At 37.9% G+C, this 20,291-nt stretch overlaps 1 non-coding gene across 1 annotated transcript; it reads left to right on the top strand.

The window, feature by feature from the left end:
• The first annotated feature begins 11,633 nt into the window (after window positions 1–11,633).
• On the top strand, window positions 11,634–11,741 carry LOC130971544 (small nucleolar RNA R71). The gene has a single exon (XR_009082758.1). It is a non-coding gene; the product is annotated as a small nucleolar RNA R71 (small nucleolar RNA).
• The last annotated feature ends 8,550 nt before the right edge of the window (window positions 11,742–20,291 follow it).

The following is a 20,291-nucleotide window of genomic DNA, read 5'->3' as shown; positions in this document are numbered from 1 at the left end:
CCAAAATATTGCCACCACATCAAAATAATTAATCTGTTATAAAATTCAAAATTCATGCAATTCTTCTCTTTTTCAATTAAGAACATTTTTTTATTTAAGAAAGGTGATGGATTCATAGGACATTCATAACTTTAAGGTATAGACACTAAGACACTAATGATCATGTAATAAGGCACAAATATAGATAAACATAAGCATAAAATTTGAAAAACAGGAAAATAAAGAACAAGGAAATTAAAGAACGGGTCCACCTTAGTGATGGCGGCTTGTTCTTCCTCTTGAAGATCTTATGGAGTGCTTGAGCTCCTCAATGTCTCTTTCTTGCCTTTGTTGCTCCTCTCTCATGATTCTTTGGTCTTCTCTAATTTCATGGAGGAGGATGGAATGTTCTTGGTGCTCCGCCCTTAGTCATGTTGGAACTCAATTCTCCTAGGGAGGTGTTGATTTGCTCCCAATAGTTTTGTGGAGGAAAGTGCATCCCTTGAGGCATCTCAGGGATTTCATGATGAGTGGGATCTCTTGTTTGCTCCATCCTTTTCTTAGTGATGGGCTTGTCCTCATCAATGAGGATGTCTCCCTCTATGTCAATTCCAACTGAATAACAGAGGTGACAAATGAGATGAGGAAAGGCTAACCTTGCCAAGGTAGAGGACTTGTCCGCCACCTTATAAAGTTCTTGGGCTATAACCTCATGAACTTCTACCTCCTCTCCAATCATGATGCTATGAATCATGATAGCCCGGTCTATAGTAACTTCAGACCGGTTGCTAGTGGAAAAAATTGAGCGTTGGATAAACTCCAACCATCCCCTAGCCACGGGCTTGAGGTCATGCCTTCTCAGTTGAACCGGCTTCCCTCTTGAATCTCTCTTCCATTGAGCACCCTCTTCACAAATGTCTATGAGGACTTGGTCCAACCTTTGATCAAAGTTGACCCTTCTAGTGTAAGGGTGTTCATCTCCTTGCATCATGGGCAAGTTGAATGCCAACCTTATATTTTCCGAACTAAAATCTAAGCATTTCCCCCGAACCATTGTAAGCCAATTCTTTGGGTCCGAGTTCACACTTTGATCATGGTTCTTGGTGATGCATGCATTGGCATAGAACTCTTGAACCATTAAGATTCCGACTTGTTGAATGGGGTTGGTAATAACTTCCCAACCTCTTATTCGGATCTCATGTCGGATCTCCGGATATTCACTCTTTTTGAGTTTAAAAGGGACCTTGGGGATCACCTTCTTCATGACCACAACTTCATAGAAGTGGTCTTGATGTAGCCTTGAGATGAATCTCTCCATCTCCCATGACTCGGAGGTGGAAGCTTTTGCCTTCCCTTTCCTCTTTCTAGAGGTTTCTCCGTCCTTAGGTGCCATAAATGGTTATGGAAAAACAAAAAGCAATGCTTTTACCACACCAAACTTAGAAGGTTTGCTCGTCCTCGAGCAAAAGAAGAAAGAAGATAGTAGAAGAAGAAGAAATGGAGGAGATGGAGGAGGATTTGTGGTTCGGCCAAGGGGGAGAAGTAGTGTTTAGGATGTGTGAAAATGAAGGAGTGAAGATGGGTTTATATAGGGGTGGAGAGAGGGGTAGGGTTCGGCCATTATGGTGGGTGATGACTGGATTTTTGATGGCTTAGAATTTCACTAATGAAATCTCGTTGCAAGTATAGTTTCTAAACCAACAATATCCTTTCATGCAAAAGATTGTTTGTCACAAGTAACAAACCCCTAATTTTATAAACCGAAGTATTGAACCTTGGGTCGTTCTCCCTAGGAATTACAATAAAATGTCTTGTTATTGGTTATGAGTTATTTTTGAGGTTTTGATAAGGGGCATGAAAGATAAATGGCAAGAAAGTAAACTAATGTCTAAAAAGATCTTGGCAAGGGTTGGTGGTCAAGGATCTCTATCCTAATCACTAACCACAATATGAGAATTGGCAAGGATTAATCTCATTAAATCATCCTCTAATTAGTAGTAAAGGAAAGTCAAATGAGCTATATCAATCCTACTCCATAAGTCCTAACTCTCCACTAATTCAATTAGTGAGAACTAGAGTCAATGGATCCCAATCATCAATTACTTGGACATTAGTAACTCAAGAGTTCCTAAGTTACCTTTCCAAGCCAAGAGTATAAAATTATACTCTAAAATCCAACCAAGCATTTCATCAAACACTTGGAAGGCATAGAAGGAAAGCATAGTAAAATTGCAAGAAAAGTAAATCTACACTACTCAATTTCAAGGAATTAACAACAACAATCAAAAGAAACACATTTATTATGAATTACCTTGATTGAATTGAAAGAAAGTAGAAGGAACAACACTAGATCTACAACAAAACATAAGAACAACATAAAGGAAATTGCAACAAAAGAATGGAAGAAAGATGAATGCAACTACAAGGAATTAAGAGATAGAAGTAGAAGAAAACAAAGATTAAAACCTAGATCTAAGAACTAAACCTAATCCTAATCCTAATCCTAGAGAGAAGTGAGAGCTTCTCTCTCTAGAAACTACTTCTACAACTAATCCTAATGAGTGAAAATGAACTAAAGTGAGATCATCCCCCTTGCTCTTCAATCCTTGGCTTTAAATAGCATTTCTGGCGCCAAAGTTGGTTGAGATTGGGCCCCATAGCCTTCAGAAGTCGCTGGGCACATTTTCATTAAAAATCATATTTCAGCACCGACGCGTACGCACATGGCACGCGCACGCGTCCTTGGCTCATTTCGCAAGGTGCGCGTGAGCGTACAGTGCGCTGGCACGTCCATGGGCGAATCCAAATCTTTGGCTTTTTCCATGATTTCTCCACTTTTCATGCTTTCCTCTTCACTCCTTTGATCCATTCCTAGTCTCTCCACTCTGAAATCATTAACAAATATATCAAGGCATCTAATGGTCTCAAAGAGAATTAGATTTAGCTATTTTAAGTCTTAAAAAGCATGTTTTCACTCTTAAGCACAATTAAAAGAGAAGTTATAAAACCATTCTATTTCAATGGGTAAATGTGGGTAAAAGGTCATAAAATCCCTTAAATGAAGCACAAGATAAACCCTACAAATGGGGTTTATCAACCTCCCCACACTTAAACCAAGCATGTCCTCATGCTAAAACCAAGAGAAAGCAAGGGTATGACATTTATTCGATGGAAACTAACTAAATGCAATCTACCTATATGCAACTATCTGAATGAATGAAATTGCTTGGTTAAAATAAATCATTTCCCAAGAAGCATATATGCAGAAGGGCTAAGGATTAGCAAGTCTAATCCACAATTGAATCGAGTTATTAAATATTTTTACAAACTTGCATGAAAATTATGATCATAGGTGAAAATATGTAATTGAGCATCAAACCCTCACCGGTAGTGTTTGCACTCTATTCGCTCAAGTGTTTAGGGTTGATTCTCTCAATTCTCTCCTAATCATGCTTTCTAAGATTTGTTTTTCTTCTAATAATCAACATATATTTCATGCATGCATACAAGTATCATGAGGTCTTTTCTTTGGTTGTAATGGGGCTAGGGTCAAGGTAGGATGCATATTTGGTTAAGTGAGCTTGGAAATTGAATCTTTGATAAGCTTAAACTTTCCACTTAACCTATATAATAACCTATACAATTAAGTTCTACTCTAACTACCCATTTTTCTCACTTTTTCACATACTCGTGCATTTTCTTTTTTATTTCACAACACTTATGCATTGATCTTATTGAGCTTCACTTTGGGGGCATTTTGTCCCCTTTTATTATTTTTCTTCTTTTTCTTTCTTTTTCTATTTTTTTCTTTTCTTTTCCATATTGTTTTTCTTTTTCTTTTGTTTTTCTCATTTTTTTTCTTTCTATATACAAGAGCATCAATGCATAAGGTTTTACATTTGATCAATACATGAGTATGTACCCAATTCCCAATATTTTCAATAATAATACGAAATTACCCTTTTATTCACCCAATGTCCCAAGGTTCCCACACTTGAATGATACTCACAAACACTAGCCTAAGCTAATCAAAGATCCAAATACGGACTTTTATTATTTTCCGCTTTAAGGCTTGTAATGTGCTAAATTAAGAACAAGTGGGTTAAGCGTAGGCTCAAATTTGGCTAACAAAGGAAGATGAGGGGTAAGGCTTTTTGGGTAAGTGAGTTAAATGAATTGATGGCCTCAATCATATAAATGCATGAATACACAAAATAATGGATATAAAGAATCAAACAAATCAAAGATTACAATCATAAAAAGAGAATAATGCACACAAGAAGGAAAAATAGGTGGTTATAAGATGTAACCACATCATTAGGCTCAAATCTCACTTGCTTGTGTTCTTAGCTCAAAACATGATCCATAATATATATAATTCAAGCAAGTTCTATGAAAAGTTTTCACTCAAATTAATTGGTGTGCCCTATAGATAGGAATCTTAAAAATTTTCATTATTTTGACTAAGCTTATTCTAAGCTTATTGTGTATATATATGCAAAAATAAGAAAATGCAAGTAAAAATCCTAAAATCCTAGATTGAAATGCAAAAGTGTTGGGATTAGAAATTTGTCACCCAAAATCGCCGACCGGTCGGACGACCTCCCCACACTTAAAAGTTTGCACTGCCCTCGGTGCATTCAAAGATGAGCAAGGGGGTATGGCGACTCTCCGGGTTGCTGCGTGTTCTTAGTCTTGCTTCCATGTTTGCTTGTGGTGCATTCATCATGAAAAACAAAAATATAACACCATAAGATGAGAAAACAAAAGCAAGGAAGCATACATTGTTGGAATAAGGTAAATCACTAGAATGAGGTGAGTATGACATTAATGACAAATAAGTGTGTCAATTCTAAATTAGGCGCCTTTTAGAACACACATTAGCATAAAAGTCATGTCACAAAAGAAGCATGTACATCACTTATCCTAGTGTGCTTGAGATGCTTTAGGTAAACTTGTAAGGTAAGACAAGCATTGAAGAAGCATAAAAGTATTCAAGTCAAACATATGGATGGATATAATCATGAAATACATTGCATTAAGGTAAATGCTCAACATCATCCATCAAGAGATTGCCTAATCAAAGAATACGGTTTAAATCACATGGTGGCCAAATCATGCAATTCAAAAAGAGTTACAAGCTCGAAGGCAATTCTCATCACTTGGTATTTTTTTTTTCAAAAGGTAAGCATGAAAAACTCAAAACCAAGTAGCAAAATATAACCTCAATCATAGAATCCAACAAAGATTGTAAACATAATGATGTTAAGAAAACATCCCTTTTTAATGCTTAGCAGCAATTAATGGTAAACAAGAATAACAATCCAACACTTACAATGGAAAAGAGAAATTGAAATGAAAATTAAACAAAAGCTAACTAATTGACTAACTAAAATAAATGGTTATCAATGGTGTTTGGGAGTGTTGGATGAAGGGTAGGAGAGGGAAAGAAGAAAGGAGGAGGAAAGAAATGGAAAGAGGAGAAGAAAAGAAGTGGATTGAAGGAAGGGAATCCACGCGTACGCGCGCATGCCGCGCGCGCGCGGATGGCTTATTTCGAGAGTGACGCGTACGCGTCATATACGCGTGCGCGCGAGTGGGGTTTGTGCCAGAGGCACAACGTTGGCGTGGCGTAGGCATAACTCTCTGGAAAATGTATGGAATGTGGAACTTCTCAATCCACGCGTACGCACGCATGGCGCGCTCGCATGGATGGTCGAAAACGCTTGATGCACGCGTATGCGTACAATGCGCGTACGTGTGGATGGTGCTTTATTTTTTTTTTCAAAAATTTTTGCTATGTTTTTGCACCAATCCAAGCATTCCAAACCTCCAAACAGCTACCAAAATACCATAAAACCTTATTTAACATACTAAAATACCAATTAAACTCATCAAATCAATCAAAACAAGAATTTAAACTAATTCTATCAATATGTACAAAAAGAGAAAATGAAAAGAAGTTACCTTGGTGGGGTGTCTCCCACCTAGCACTTTTGTTTATTGTCCTTAAGTTGGACTTATGGGGAGCTTCTTTCAAGGTGGCTTGTGCTTGTATTCATCTTGTAACTTCCACCAATACTTGGACTTCCAATAAACTCCATTATTCAAGATTAATATCTCCATGCTTTGATGGAGTTCTTCACAAACCATGGGCTCCCAATGTTGATCCTCATGTGTTCCCAGATCCCATATTTTGTCTTCACACCCATCTCCAAGTTGATTATCATTAATCCATGTGGGTGGTGAGCAAGGTGAATTCTCAACAAAGTGACCAAACATCCTTCTAGACCCATGTACTCTAGTTATACACCAACCTTTGCTATCAAGCTTTGGACATGTGACCATAATGAACCTAGAATGATGCTTCCAATCACTAACCGTCTCTTTTTTACTCTTAAAGCCACTAATTTTTCTAAGTTGACCATCCATCTTAAGCAAACCATATTCAAGGGGAATAACAAAGCTTAAGTATAAGGGATTGACCCACTTGAATGAGAGAATGGATGGTGGTGGCTTGGGGAGAGGTATCTCCAATGTGCTTGCAAGCTCTACTCCCTTGTTTGCTTCATTGTCAATCTCCACCTCTTCATAAACTTCTTCATTCTCAATCCTTTGTTCATCAACTTCATCTAACTCTTCTCCATCACTCAAGTCATAAATGGGAGGTTGAGAGAAATCTACCTCCACATCACTTTCAAATTCATTGGGAGAAGGTTCTTCAAATTCAAAGGATTCTTCACCAAGAAGATTGGATGCATGATCTTCATCACCAAGGGAACTCAATTTTTGCTTCATTCTCTCCAAGTCTTCATATAGAATATACATCAGATGTTGTGCACATTCCTCCTCAACATCAAATTTACTCTTCTTAGAGGGATTTTCTTTGATTTTAGCTTCCCATGGAGGTTCCGCATCTCCTAAGTCTTCAACCACTTCTTCCTTTTCTTCAATAATCATAGGCTTCTCCAATTGTTCTAATACAAAGTGGCATTCCTCATTTTCCACCGGAGTTTCCAATCTCTCCTTCATGCTATGCTCTTTAATTGATTTTGCACATGTGACCATGGGAGTGCTTTGAGTGCTCAAGCATTGGGAGGCTAAAATGCTTACTACCTTGGTCAAGGTAGCCATAAATTCTAGTGTCTCCCTTTGCATTTCTCCTTGCCCTTGAAGTATGAGGCTAAGGATTTCATCCATTGAGGATTGGAGTGGATAAGAGGGTTCATTGTCTTGGAGAAATGGTTCATTATAGGAAGGTGGTTCTTCTTGGTAAGGTGGTGGTGTGTATTAAGGTGGTTCTTGGGAGTAGTAATCTTGGAATTGTGGTTCCATATATGGCTCATATGGTTCAAAAGGTGGTTGGTGTGGTGGATAAGGATTAGAGTCATATGGAGGTGTTTGTTGAAAATAGGCTTGTGAGTGTGGTTGAGGGTCATGTTGAGGATATGACTCATAGGCATATGGTGGTGGTTCTTGAAAATCACAAGGAGATTCACCAAAGCCATTGGATTGATATGCATCATAGAATGGCTCTTCTTCATAGTGCATTTGTGGAGGTTGTTGCCATGAGGATTGATCATATGCATATGGCTCCTCCCACCTTTAGTTATCCCATCCTTGACGCACATTCTCATCAAAGTTCCCATTACCTACAACATAGTTGTAATCACACTCATAGCCAAAATGAAAATTCATGGTGAAAAGAGAAAACAAAAATCAAAAGCTAATAGAAAATAAGAGAAACAAATTCTACAAATAGCAAACAAAGCAAAAAAAAAAAGCAAGATATTCACACTATTCACATATGTACAATAACCAATAACATAACACCATTGCAATTCTCCGGCAACGGCGCCATTTTGATGATTTGGATTTTTGATGGCTTAGAATTTCACTAATGAAATCTCGTTGCAAGTATAGTTTCTAAACCAACAATAATCCTTTCACAAGTAACAAACCCCTAATTTTATAAACCAAAGTATTGAACCTTGGGTCGTTCTCCCTAGGAATTACAATAAAATGTCTTGTTATTGGTTATGAGTTATTTTTGGGGTTTTGATAAGGGGCATGAAAGATAAATGGCAAGAAAGTAAACTAATGGCTAAAAAGATCTTGGCAAGGGTTGGTGGTCAAGGATCTCTATCCTAATCACTAACCACAATATGAGAATTGGCAAGGATTAATCTCATTAAATCATCCTCTAACTAGTAGTAAAGGAAAGTCAAATGAGCTATATCAATCCTACTCCATAAGTCCTAACTCTCCACTAATTCAATTAGTGAGAACTAGAGTCAATGGATCCATATCATCAATTACTTGGACATTAGTAACTCAAGAGTTCCTAAGTTACCTTTCCACGTCAAGTGTATAAAATTTTACTCTAAAATCCAACCAAGCATTTCATCAAACACTTGGAAGGCATAGAAGGAAAGCATAGTAAAATTGCAAGAAAAGTAAATCTACACTACTCAATTGCAAGGAATTAACAACAACAATCAAAAGAAACACATTTATTATGAATTACCTTGATTGAATTGAAAGAAAGTAGAAGGAACAACACTAGATCTACAATAAAACATAACAACAACATAAAGGAAATTGCAACAAAAGAATGGAAGAAAGATGAATACAACTACAAGGAATTGAGAGATAGAAGTAGAAGAAAACAAAGATTAAAACCTAGATCTAAGAACTAAACCTAATCCTAATCCTAATCCTAGAGTGAAGTGAGAGCTTCTCTCTCTAGAAACTACTTCTACAACTAATCCTAATGAGAGAAAATAAACTAAATTGAGATCATCCCCCTTGCTCTTCAATCCTTGGCTTTAAATAGCATTTCTGGCGCCAAAGTTGGTTGAGATTGGGCCCCACAGCCTTCAGAAGTCGCTGGGCACGTTTTCATTAAAAATCATATTTCAGCACCGATGCGTACGCGCATGGCACGCGCACTCGTCCATGGCCCATTTCGCAAGGTGCGCGTGAGCGTATAGTGCGCTGGCGCGTCCATGGGCGAATCCAAATCTTTGGCTTTTTCCATGATTTCTCCACTTTGCATGCTTTCCTCTTCACTCCTTTGATCCATTCCTAGCCTCTCCACTCTGAAATCACTAACAAACATATCAAGGCATCTAATGGACTCAAGGAGAATTAGATTTAGCTATTTTAAGTCTTAAAAAGCATGTTTTCACTCTTAAGCACAATTAAAGGAGAAGTTATAAAACCATGCTATTTCAATGGGTAAATGTGGGTAAAAGGTCATAAAATCCCTTAAATGAAGCACAAGATAAACCCTACAAATGGGGTTTATCAGTGGGTTTGGGAGGGAAAGTGGTTTGAATTTGAATGGTGAGGTAGGTGGGGTTTTATGAAGGATGGATGTGAGTGGTGAAGAGAAGAGTGGGATTTGATAGGTGAGGGGTTTTTGGGGAAGAGGTGTTGAGGTGATTGGTGAATGGGTGAAGAAGAGAGAGAGAGTATTGGGGTAGGTGGGGATCCTGTGGGGTCCACAGATCCTGAGGTGTCAAGAAAAATTCATCCCTGCACCAAGTGGCGAGCAAAAATGCTCTTTATGCCAATTCTGGCGTTAAACGCCGGGCTGGTGCCCATTTCTGGCGTTTAACGCCAGCTTCTTGCCCTTTCCTGGCATTTAACGCCAGTCTGGTGCCCCTTTCTGGCGTTAAACGCCCAGAATGGTGCCAGACTGGGCGTTAAACGCCCATTTGCTGCCCTTACTGGCGTTTAAACGCCAGCAAGGTTTTCCTCTAGGGTGTATTATTTTTCTTTCTGTTTTTCATTCTTTTTTTGCTTTTTCAATTGATTTTGTGACTTTCCATGATTATCAACCTACAGAAAACATAAAATAACAAAGGAAAATAGATAAATATAACATTGGGTTGCCTCCCAACAAGCGCTTCTTTAATGTCAGTAGCTTGACAGTGGGCTCTCATGGAACCTCACAGATACTCAGAGCAATGTTGGAACCTCCCAACACCAAACTTAGAGTTTGAATGTGGGGGTTCAACACCAAACTTAGAAGTTGGTTGTGGCCTCCCAACACCAAACTTAGAGTTGGACTGTGGGGGCTCTGTTTGACTTTGTTTTGAGAGAAGCTCTTCATGCTTCCTCTCCATAGTTACAGAGGGATATCCTTGAGCCTTAAACACAAAGGATTCTTCATTCACTTGAATGATCAGTTCACCTCTGTCAACATCAATCACAGCCTTTGCTATGGCTAGGAAGGGTTTGCCAAGGATGATGGATTCATCCATGCACTTCCCAGTCTCTAGGACTATAAAATCAGCAAGGATGTAATGGTCTTCAACTTTCACCAAAACATCCTCTACAAGTCTATAAGCTTGTTTTCTTGAATTATCTGCCATCTCTAGTGAGATTCTTGCAGCTTGTACCTCAAAGATCCTTAGCTTCTCCATTACAGAGAGAGGCATGAGGTTTATACTTGACCCTAAGTCACACAGAGCCTTCTTAAAGGTCATGGTGCCTATGGTACAAGGTATTGAAAACTTCCCAAGATCCTGTCTCTTTTGAGGTAATCTATGCCTAGTCAAGTCATCCAGTTCTTTGGTGAGCAAAGGGGGTTCATCCTCCCAAGTCTCATTACCAAATAACTTGTCATTTAGCTTCATGATTGCTCCAAGGTACTTGGCAACTTGCTCTTCAATGACATCTTCATCCTCTTCAGAGGAAGAATACTCATCAGAGCTAATGAATGGCAGAAGTAAATCCAATGGAATCTCTACGGTCTCATTATGAGCCTCAGATTCCCATGGTTCCTCATTAGGGAACTCATTGGAGGCCAGTGGACGTCCATTGAGGTCTTCCTCAGTGGTGATCACTGCCTCTTCCCCCTCTCCAAGTTCGGCCATGTGGGTCATGTTAATAGCCTTGCATTCTCCTTTTGGATTCTTTTCTGTATTGCTTGGAAGAGTACTAGGAGGGAGTTTAGTAATTTTTTTGCTCAGCTGTCCCACTTGTGCCTCCAAGTTTCTAATGGAGGACCTTGTTTCAGTCATAAAATTTTGAGTGGTTTTGATTAGATCAGAGACCATGGTTGCTAAGTCAGAGTGGCTCTGCTCAGAATTCTCTGTCTATTGCTGAGAAGATGATAGAAAAGGCTTGCCATTGCTAAACCTGTTTCTTCCACCATTATTGTTGTTGAAACCTTGTTGAGGTCTCTGTTGATCCTTCCATGAGAGATTTGGATGATTTCTCCATGAAGGATTATAGGTGTTTCCATAGGGTTCTCCCATGTAATCCACTTCTTCCATTGAAGGGTTCTCAGGATCATAAGCTTCTTCTTCAGATGAAGCATCCTTAGTACTGCCTGGTGCAGCTTGCATTCCAGATAGACTTTGAGAGATCATATTGACTTGCTAAGTCAATATTTTGTTCTGAGCCAATATGACATTCAGAGTATCAATCTCAAGAACTCATTTCTTCTGATTCGTCTCATTGTTCACAGGATTCCTTTCAGAAGTGTACATGAATTGGTTATTTGCAACCATTTCAATGAGTTCTTGAGCTTCTGCAGGCATCTTCTTCAGATGAAGACATCCTCCAGCAGAGCTATCCAATGACATCTTGGACAGTTTAGACAGACCATCATAGAAGATACCTATGATGCTCCATTCAGAAAGCATATCAGAAGGACACTTTCTGATCAATTGTTTGTATCTTTCCCAAGCTTCATAGAGGGATTCTCCTTCCTTTTGTCTGAAGGTTTGGACTTCCACTCTAAGCTTACTTAATTTTTGAGGTGGAAAGAACTTTGCCAAGAAGGCATTGACTAGCTTTTCCCAAGAGTTCAGGCTTTCTTTAGGTTGTGAATCCAACCATATCCTAGCTCTGTCTCTTACAGAAAAAGGGAATAGCATAAGTCTGTAGACCTCAGGGTCAACCTCATTGGTCTTGACAGTGTCACAGATTTGCAAGAATTCAGCTAAAAACTGATGAGGATCTTCCAATGGAAGTCCATGGAACTTGCAATTCTGTTGCATTAGATAAACTAATTGAGGCTTAAGCTCAAAGTGCTTGCTCCAATGGCAGGGATAGAGATGCTTCTCCCATAGAAGTCAGGAGTAGGTGCAGTAAAGTCACCCAACACCTTCCTTGCATTGTTGGCATTGTTGTTATTTTCGGCTGCCATGGGTTCTTCTTCTTTGAAGATTTATGTTAGGTCCTCTACAGAGAGTTGTGCTTTTGCTTCTCTTAGCTTTCGCTTCAAGGTCCTTTCAGGTTCAGGGTCAGCCTCAACAAGAATGCTTTTGTCTTTGCTCCTGCTCATATGAAAGAGAAAAGAACAATAAAATATGGAATCCTCTATGTCACAGTATAGAGATTCCTTGAGGTGTCAGAGGAAAAGAAAAATAGAAGGAAGAGGTAGAAGAATTTGAACTTATCAAGAAAGATAGAGTTCGAATTGTGCATTGAGGAGGAGTGTTAGTCCATAAATAGAAGGATGTGAGAAGAGAGGAAGAATTAATTAAAAAGATTTTAAAAACATTATGAAAAATACTAATTGATTTTCGAAAACTAAGAGTGGAAAAGAAATTAAGTGATTTTTGAAAAAGATTTTGAAATTAGAAATCAAAAAGATATGATTGAAAACTATTTTGAAAAAGATGTGATTAAGAAAATATGATTGAAAAGATGTGGTTTTTAAAAAGATGTGATTGAGAAGATATGATTTGAAAGACAATTTAAAAAGATTTGATTTTGAAAATTAATGACTTGGCTAACAAGAAAAGATATGATTCAAACATTAAACCTTTCTCAATAGAAAAGGCAACATACTTGAAATGTTGAATCAAATCATTAATTGTTAGCAAGTATCTTTGAAAAAGAAAGAAATTGATTTTGAAAATATATGATTGAAAAGATATGATTTGAAAAAGATTTGATTTTGAAAAATTTTGAAAAACTTGAAAAAATTTTGAGTTAAAAACAAAATCTTCCCTCTTGTGCCATCCTGGCGTTAAACACCCAGAATGGTATTCATTCTGGCGTTTAACGCCCAGCCAGGCACCCTGGCTAGCATTTAAACGCCAGTTTTCCTTCTTCACTGGGCGTTTTGAACGCCCAGCTTTTTCTGTGTAATTCCTCTGCTGTATGTTCTGAATCTTCAATTCTCTGTATTATTGACTTGAAAAGACACAAATTAAAAATTTCTTGGATTTTTAATAATGAGGAATAATCAAAATGCAACTAAAATCAAATAAACAATGCATGCAAGACACCAAACTTAGAAGTTTGTATACTATTGACACTAACAAAATGAGAATGCATATGAGAAACAACAAAACACTCAAGACAAGAGAATTTAAAGATCAGAACAAGGAAATCATCAAGAACAACTTGAAGATCAATTAAGACACGTGAATGAATTCGAAAAAAAATGCAAGAAGAACAGAAACATGCAATTGACACCAAACTTAAAATGAGACACTAGACACAACAAAAAACATAAAATATTTTTGGTTTTTATGATTTTGTAATTTTTTTGGATTTTTTTTTTCGAAAATTGAATGAAAAAAAGGATATCAAAATTCTTAATGAGAATTCCAGGAATCATGCAATGTTAGTCTAAAGCTTTAGTTTAAAGAAATTAGACATGGCTAGCCAAGCTTCAGCAGGACATTGCATTCAAGAGCTAAATTGATGAGAATCAATCAGCTTTGGTGATGATAAGAACATCACCTTGAAACACTAGAATTCATTCTTAAGTACTCTGAAAAAATACCTAAGCTAAGCAACAAGATGAACCGTCAGTTGTCCAAACTCAAATAATCCCCGGCAATGGCGCCAAAAACTTGGTGCACGAAATTGTGATCATCAATGGCGCCATCAACATGGTACGCTCAATTGCAATCTCAACTCTTTATCACAACTTCGCACAACTAACCAGCAAGTGCACTGGGTCGTCCAAGTAATAAACCTTACGCGAGTAAGGGTCGATCCCACGGAGATTGTTGGTATGAAGCAAGCCATGGTCATCTTGTAAATCTCAGTCAGGCATATTCAAATGGTTATGGGTGATTTATGAATAAAGCATAAAATAAAGATAGAGATACTTATGTAATTCATTGGTGAGAATTTCAGATAAGCGTATGGAGATGCTCTGTCCCTTCCGTCTCTCTGCTTTCCTACTGTCTTCATCCAATCCTTCTTACTCCTTTCCATGGCAAGCTGTATGTTGGGCATCACCGTTGAGAATGATGATGAGTGTCACAGATCATCACATTCATCAAGTTGAGGAACAAGTGATATCTTAGAACAAGAACAAGCTAAATTGAATAGAAGAACAATAGTAATTGCATTAATACTCGAGGTACAGCAGAGCTCCACACCTTAATCTATGGTGTGTAGAAACTCCACCGTTGAAAATACATAAGAACAAGGTCTAGGCATGGCCAAATGGCCAGCCCCTAAAATGTGATCAAAAGATTCAAAGATCTAAAGATTAAAATACAATAGCAAAAGGTCCTATTTGTAGAGAACTAGTAGCCTATGGTTTACAGAAATGAGTAAATGACATAAAAATCCACTTCCGAGCCCACTTGGTGTGTGCTTGGGCTGAGCATTGAAGCTTTCATGTGTAGAGACTTTTCTTGGAGTTAAACGCCAGCTTTTGTGCCAGTTTGGGCGTTTAACTCCCATTCTTGTGCCAGTTCCGGCGTTTAACGCCGGGCAGTTTTGAGCTGATTTGGAACGCCGGTTTGGGCCATCAAATCTTGGGCAAAGTATGGACTATTATAGATTGCTGGAAAGCCTAGAATGTCTACTTTCCAACGCAGTTGAGAGCGCGCCAATTGGGCTTCTGTAGCTCCATAAAATCTACTTCGAGTGCAGGGAGGTCAGAATCCAACAGCATCTGCAGTCCTTTTCAGCCTCTGAATCAGATTTTTGCTCAGATCCCTCAATTTCAGCCAGAAAATACCTGAAATCACAGAAAAATACACAAACTCATAGTAAAGTCCAGAAAAGTGAATTTTCACTAAAAACTAATAAAAATATAATAAAAAATAACTAAAACATACTAAAAACAATGCCAAAAAGCGTATAAATTATCTGCTCATCACTCCTCCATCTCCAGCACTACAAAGTCAGTGGGAAAGGCAAATGGCCCAACTGTGATAATCATGTCCTCAATTATGCCTGATGGATATTTAATGGAGCCATTAGCAAGTTGAAGACAGATCTGGGTTGGTTTGACCTCTTCATTCAAGCCAAGCTTTCTGATAGTGGATGCAGGGATTAGGTTGATACTTGCCCCAATATCACATAGAGCTGTCTTGGTACAAGTACCCTCTAATGTGCATGGTATCATAAAGCTCCCAGGATCCTTGAGCTTCTCTGGTAAGCTCTTTAAAATGACTGCACTGCATTCTTCAGTGAGAAAAACCTTTTCAGTTTCTCTCCAATCTTTCTTATGACTTAAGATCTCTTTCATGAACTTAGCATAAGAGGGTATTTGCTCAAGTGCCTCCACAAACAGAATCTTGATTTTAAGATTCCTGAGATAGTCTGAAAAGCGGGCAAATTGTTTATCCTATTCCGCTTGGCGGAGCTTCTGAGGATAAAGCATCTTGGCTTTATATTCTTCAACCTTATTTGCTGCAGGTTTATTTCCTACAGAGGTGGTTGGAGAAGCCTTCTTAGAGGGGTTACTATCAGCACTTGTAGGTGTCTGATCCCTCATTGGCGTTTGAACACCAGGATTGGGGAGTGGATGGGCGTTTAACGCCAGATTCCCACCCCTTTCTGGCATTTGAACGCTAGAACTGGACATGGACTGGGCGTTTAATGCCAGTTTTTCACCCTTTTCTGGCGTTTGAACGCCAGAATCATTCCTCTCTGGGCTCTTACTATCCTCAGAGGGATTTTGGGTGGCAATTTGCTCATCCTCTGTTAGTTGTTCTTTTCTTGGCTTCATGCTGCTTTGAGTTGAGGTATTTAATGTTTTTCCACTTCTTAATTGAACTACTTGGCACTTATCTATTATCTGTTTTGATAACTATTGTTTTGTCTGATTCAATTGTGATTTCATATCCTTATTAGAATTTTTGGTTTCTTGTAGCATCTCCTTAAATTCTGCTAACTATTTTGTTATAGGAGATAGTTGCTGATTGAGTTTAGCAACTTGTTCTTGAGGACTAAAGTCAGTTGATACTGCCTTAGCTTCTTCTTTAATGGAGGACACACCATTTAAGTACAGATGCTGATTTCTAGCAACCGTATCTATAAGCTCTTGAGCCTCTTCAATCATCTTTCTCATGTGTATAGATCCACCAGCTGAGTGGTCTAGAGATATTTGAGCTTTTTCTGTAAGCCCGTAGTAGAAGATGTTTAACTGCACCCACTCTGAAAACATTTCAGAGGGGTACTTCCTTAGCATCTCTCTATACCTCTCCCAGGCATCATAAAGAGATTCACTATTCCTTTGTTTAAAGCCTTGGATGTCCAGCCTTAGCTGTGTAATCCTCGTTGGAGGGAAATATTGATTCAGGAATTTGTCTGACAACTGTTTCCATGTTCTTATGCTGGCTTTGGGTTGGTTATTTAACCACCTCTTAGCTTGGTCTTTTATAGCAAATAAAAACAAAAATAATCGGTAGACATCCTGATCCACTTCCTTATCACGTACTGTGTTAGCAATTTGTAAGAATTGTGCCAGAAACTCTGTAGGTTCTTCCTATGAAAGATCGGAATACTGGCAATTTTATTGCACCATGATAATGATCTGAGGGTTCAGCTCAAAGGTGTTGGCTCTTATGGGGGGTATACAGATACTACTCCCATATGAAGCAGTAGTGGGGTTAGCATATGACCCCAGAGTCCTTCTGGACTATTCATTTCCACTTATGTCCATGATGGAGTAAGGGAGATGATGTGGATAAAAAATTTATTTTATATTTATTTATTTATTTATATAATTTTTTTGAAATAATAAAATAATAAAAAAACTAAAAAAACTAAAATAAAAAAAGAGATTTGAAAAATTTTTTATGAGGATTTTTAAAAAGTGAGGAGAGAGATAGTGGTTAGGAAGTTTTTGAAAAAGATATGATTTTAAAAATCTTAAAAAGATATGATTTAAAAAATTTTGACCAAGTCAACCCAAGGGATTCAAAAATTAATGAGTAAATAAAGGAAAAGATTTATGTTTGAACTTAATGAGGAAAGAGAAAAACACACAAAAGACACAAGACTTAAAAACTTTTAGATCTAGCTCCCTTATTTTTCGAAAATTTTTTGAGGGAAAACTAAGGGACACCAAACTTAAAAATTTTAGGATCAAAACACATACAAGACTCAAGAATACCTTGAAGATTCACAAGAACACGAAGAACATAAAAAGGAACACCAAACTTAAAATTTTTAGAAAACTAAAATAAAATTTTCGAGAATCACATGGAAAGTAACAAGAAAACACTAAACTTAAAAATTTAAGCAAGATTTAAACAATGAAAAATTATTTTCAAAAAGATTTTAGAAAGGAAGACTCAAAGGAGCAACTATTCATAAGAACATAGACACATTCAACAAATGCAAGGATTAAATAGAGAAAAGCTATTTTTGAAAAAAGTTTTAATTATTATTATTATTATTATTATTATTATTATTATTATTATTATTATATATATATATATATATATATATATATATATATTTAGATGACAAAAACACAAAGGCCACTGGTGCGCGAAATTGTGAACAATACTTTTCACAACTCTCATAATCCCCGGTCATGAACTCCAAAAACATGGTAGCTCAATTCCATGGCATTACACAACTTCGCACAACTAACCAGCAAGTGCACTGGGTCGTCCAAGTAATAAACCTTACGCGAGTAAGGGTCGATCCCACGGAGATTGTTGGTATGAAGCAAGCTATGGTCACCTTGTAAATCTCAGTCAGGCAGACTCAAATGGGTATGATGATAAACGAAAATAACATAAAAGATAAAGATAGAGATACTTATGTATATCATTGGTGAGAGCTTCAGACAAGCGAATGAAGATGCCTTCCCTTCCGTCTCTCTGCTTTCCTACAGTCTTCATCCAATCCTTCTTACTCCTTTCCATGGCAAGCTTATGCAAGGGTTTCACCGTTGTCAGTGGCTACCTCCCATCCTCTCATTGGAAATGTTCAACGCACCCTGTCACGGCACGGCTATCCATCTGTCGGTTCTCAATCAGGCCGGAATAGAATCCAGTGATTCTTTTGCGTCTGTCACTAACGCCCCGCCTTCAGGAGTTTGAAGCACGTCACAGTCATTCAATCATTGAATCCTACTCAGAATACCACAGACAAGGTTAGACCTTCCGGATTCTCTTGAATGCCGCCATCAGTTCTCGCCTATACCACGAAGACTCTGATCTCACGGAATGGTTGGCTCGTTTGTCAGGCGATCAACCATGCATCGTGTTATCAGGAATCCAAGAGATATTCACTAGAGCCTTGGTTGCTTGTAGAACAAGAGTGGTTGTCAGTCACCTTGTTCATGAGTGAGAATGATGATGAGTGTCACGGATCATCACATTCATCAAGTTGAAGAACAAGTGATATCTTGGACAAAGAACAAGCGGAATTGAATAGAAGAACAATAGTAATTGCATTAATACTCGAGGTACAGCAGAGCTCCACACCTTAATCTATGGTGTGTAGAAACTCCACCGTTGAAAATACATAAGAACAAGGTCTAGGCATGGCCGAATGGCCAGCCTCCCAAAGTGAGTTCAATCATAAAACATGATCAAAAGCTCCCTAATACAATAATAAAAGGTCCTATATATAGAGAACTAGTAGCCTAGGGTGTACAGAGATGAGTAAATGACATAAAAATCCACTTCCGGGCCCACTTGGTGTGTGCTTGGGCTGAGCAATGAAGCAATTTCGTGTAGAGACCCTTCTTGGAGTTAAACGCCAGCTTTTATGCCAGTTTGGGCGTTTAACTCCCATTTAGGTGCCAGTTCCGGCGTTTAACGCTGGAATTTCTTGAGGTGACTTTGAACGCCGGTTTGGGCCATCAAATCTTGGGCAAAGTATGGACTATCATATATTGCTGGAAAGCCCAGGATGTCTACTTTCCAACACCGTTGAGAGCGCGCCAATTGGGCTTCTGTAGCTCCAGAAAATCCACTTCGAGTGCAGGGAGGTCAGAATCCAACAGCATCTGCAGTCCTTTTGAGTCTCTGGATCAGATTTTTGCTCAGATCCCTCAATTTCAGCCAGAAAATACCTGAAATCACAGAAAAATACACAAACTCATAGTAAAGTCTAGAAAAGTGAATTTTAACTAAAAACTAATAAAAATATACTAAAAACTAACTAGATCATACCAAAAACATACTAAAAACAATGCCAAAAAGCGTACAAATTATCCGCTCATCACAACACCAAACTTAAATTGTTGCTTGTCCTCAAGCAACTGAAAATCAAATAAGATAAAAAGAAGAGAATATGCAATGAATTCCAAAAACATCTATGAAGATCAGTATTAATTAGATGAGCGGGGCTTTTAGCTTTTTGCCTCTGAACAGTTTTGGCATCTCACTCTATCCTTTGTAACTCAGAATGATTGGCTTCTTTAGGAACTCAGAATCCAGATAGTGTTATTGATTCTCCTAGTTAAGTATGATGATTCTTGAACACAGCTACTTATTGAGTCTTGGCCGTGGCCCAAAGCACTCTGTCTTCCAGTATTACCACCGGATACATACATGCCACAGACACATAATTGGGTGAACCTTTTCAGATTGTGACTCAGCTTTGTTAGAGTCCCCAATTAGAGGTATCCAGGGTTCTTAAGCACACTCTTTTTGCCTTGGATCACAACTTTATTTCTTTCTTTTTCTTTCTTTTTCTCTTTCCCCTTTTTTTTTCGGTTTTTTTTTTCCGCTTGCTTTCTTTCTCTTTTTTTTTTGTATCCACTGCTTTTTCTTGCTTCAAGAATCATTTTTATGATTTTTCAGATCCTCAGTAACATGTCTCCCTTTTCATCATTCTTTCAAGAGCCAACATTCATGAACCACAAATTCAAAAGACATATGCACTGTTCAAGCATACATTCAGAAGACAAAAGTAATGCCACCACATCAAAATAATTAAACTATTATAAAATTCAGAATTCATGCAATTCTTATCTTTTTCAATTAAGCACTTTTTTTTTTTTTAAGAAAGGTGATGGATTCATAGGACATTCATAACTTTAAGGCATAGACACTAAGACACTAATGATCACAAGACGCAAACATGGATAAACATAAGCATAAAATTCGAAAAATAGAAGA

The sequence above is a fragment of the Arachis stenosperma genome, chromosome 3 (genome assembly GCF_014773155.1).
Source record: "Arachis stenosperma cultivar V10309 chromosome 3, arast.V10309.gnm1.PFL2, whole genome shotgun sequence".
NCBI lineage: Eukaryota > Viridiplantae > Streptophyta > Magnoliopsida > Fabales > Fabaceae > Arachis > Arachis stenosperma.
The sequence above is the reverse complement of the archived record's forward strand: the minus strand, read 5'-3'. Positions and strand labels throughout refer to the sequence as shown.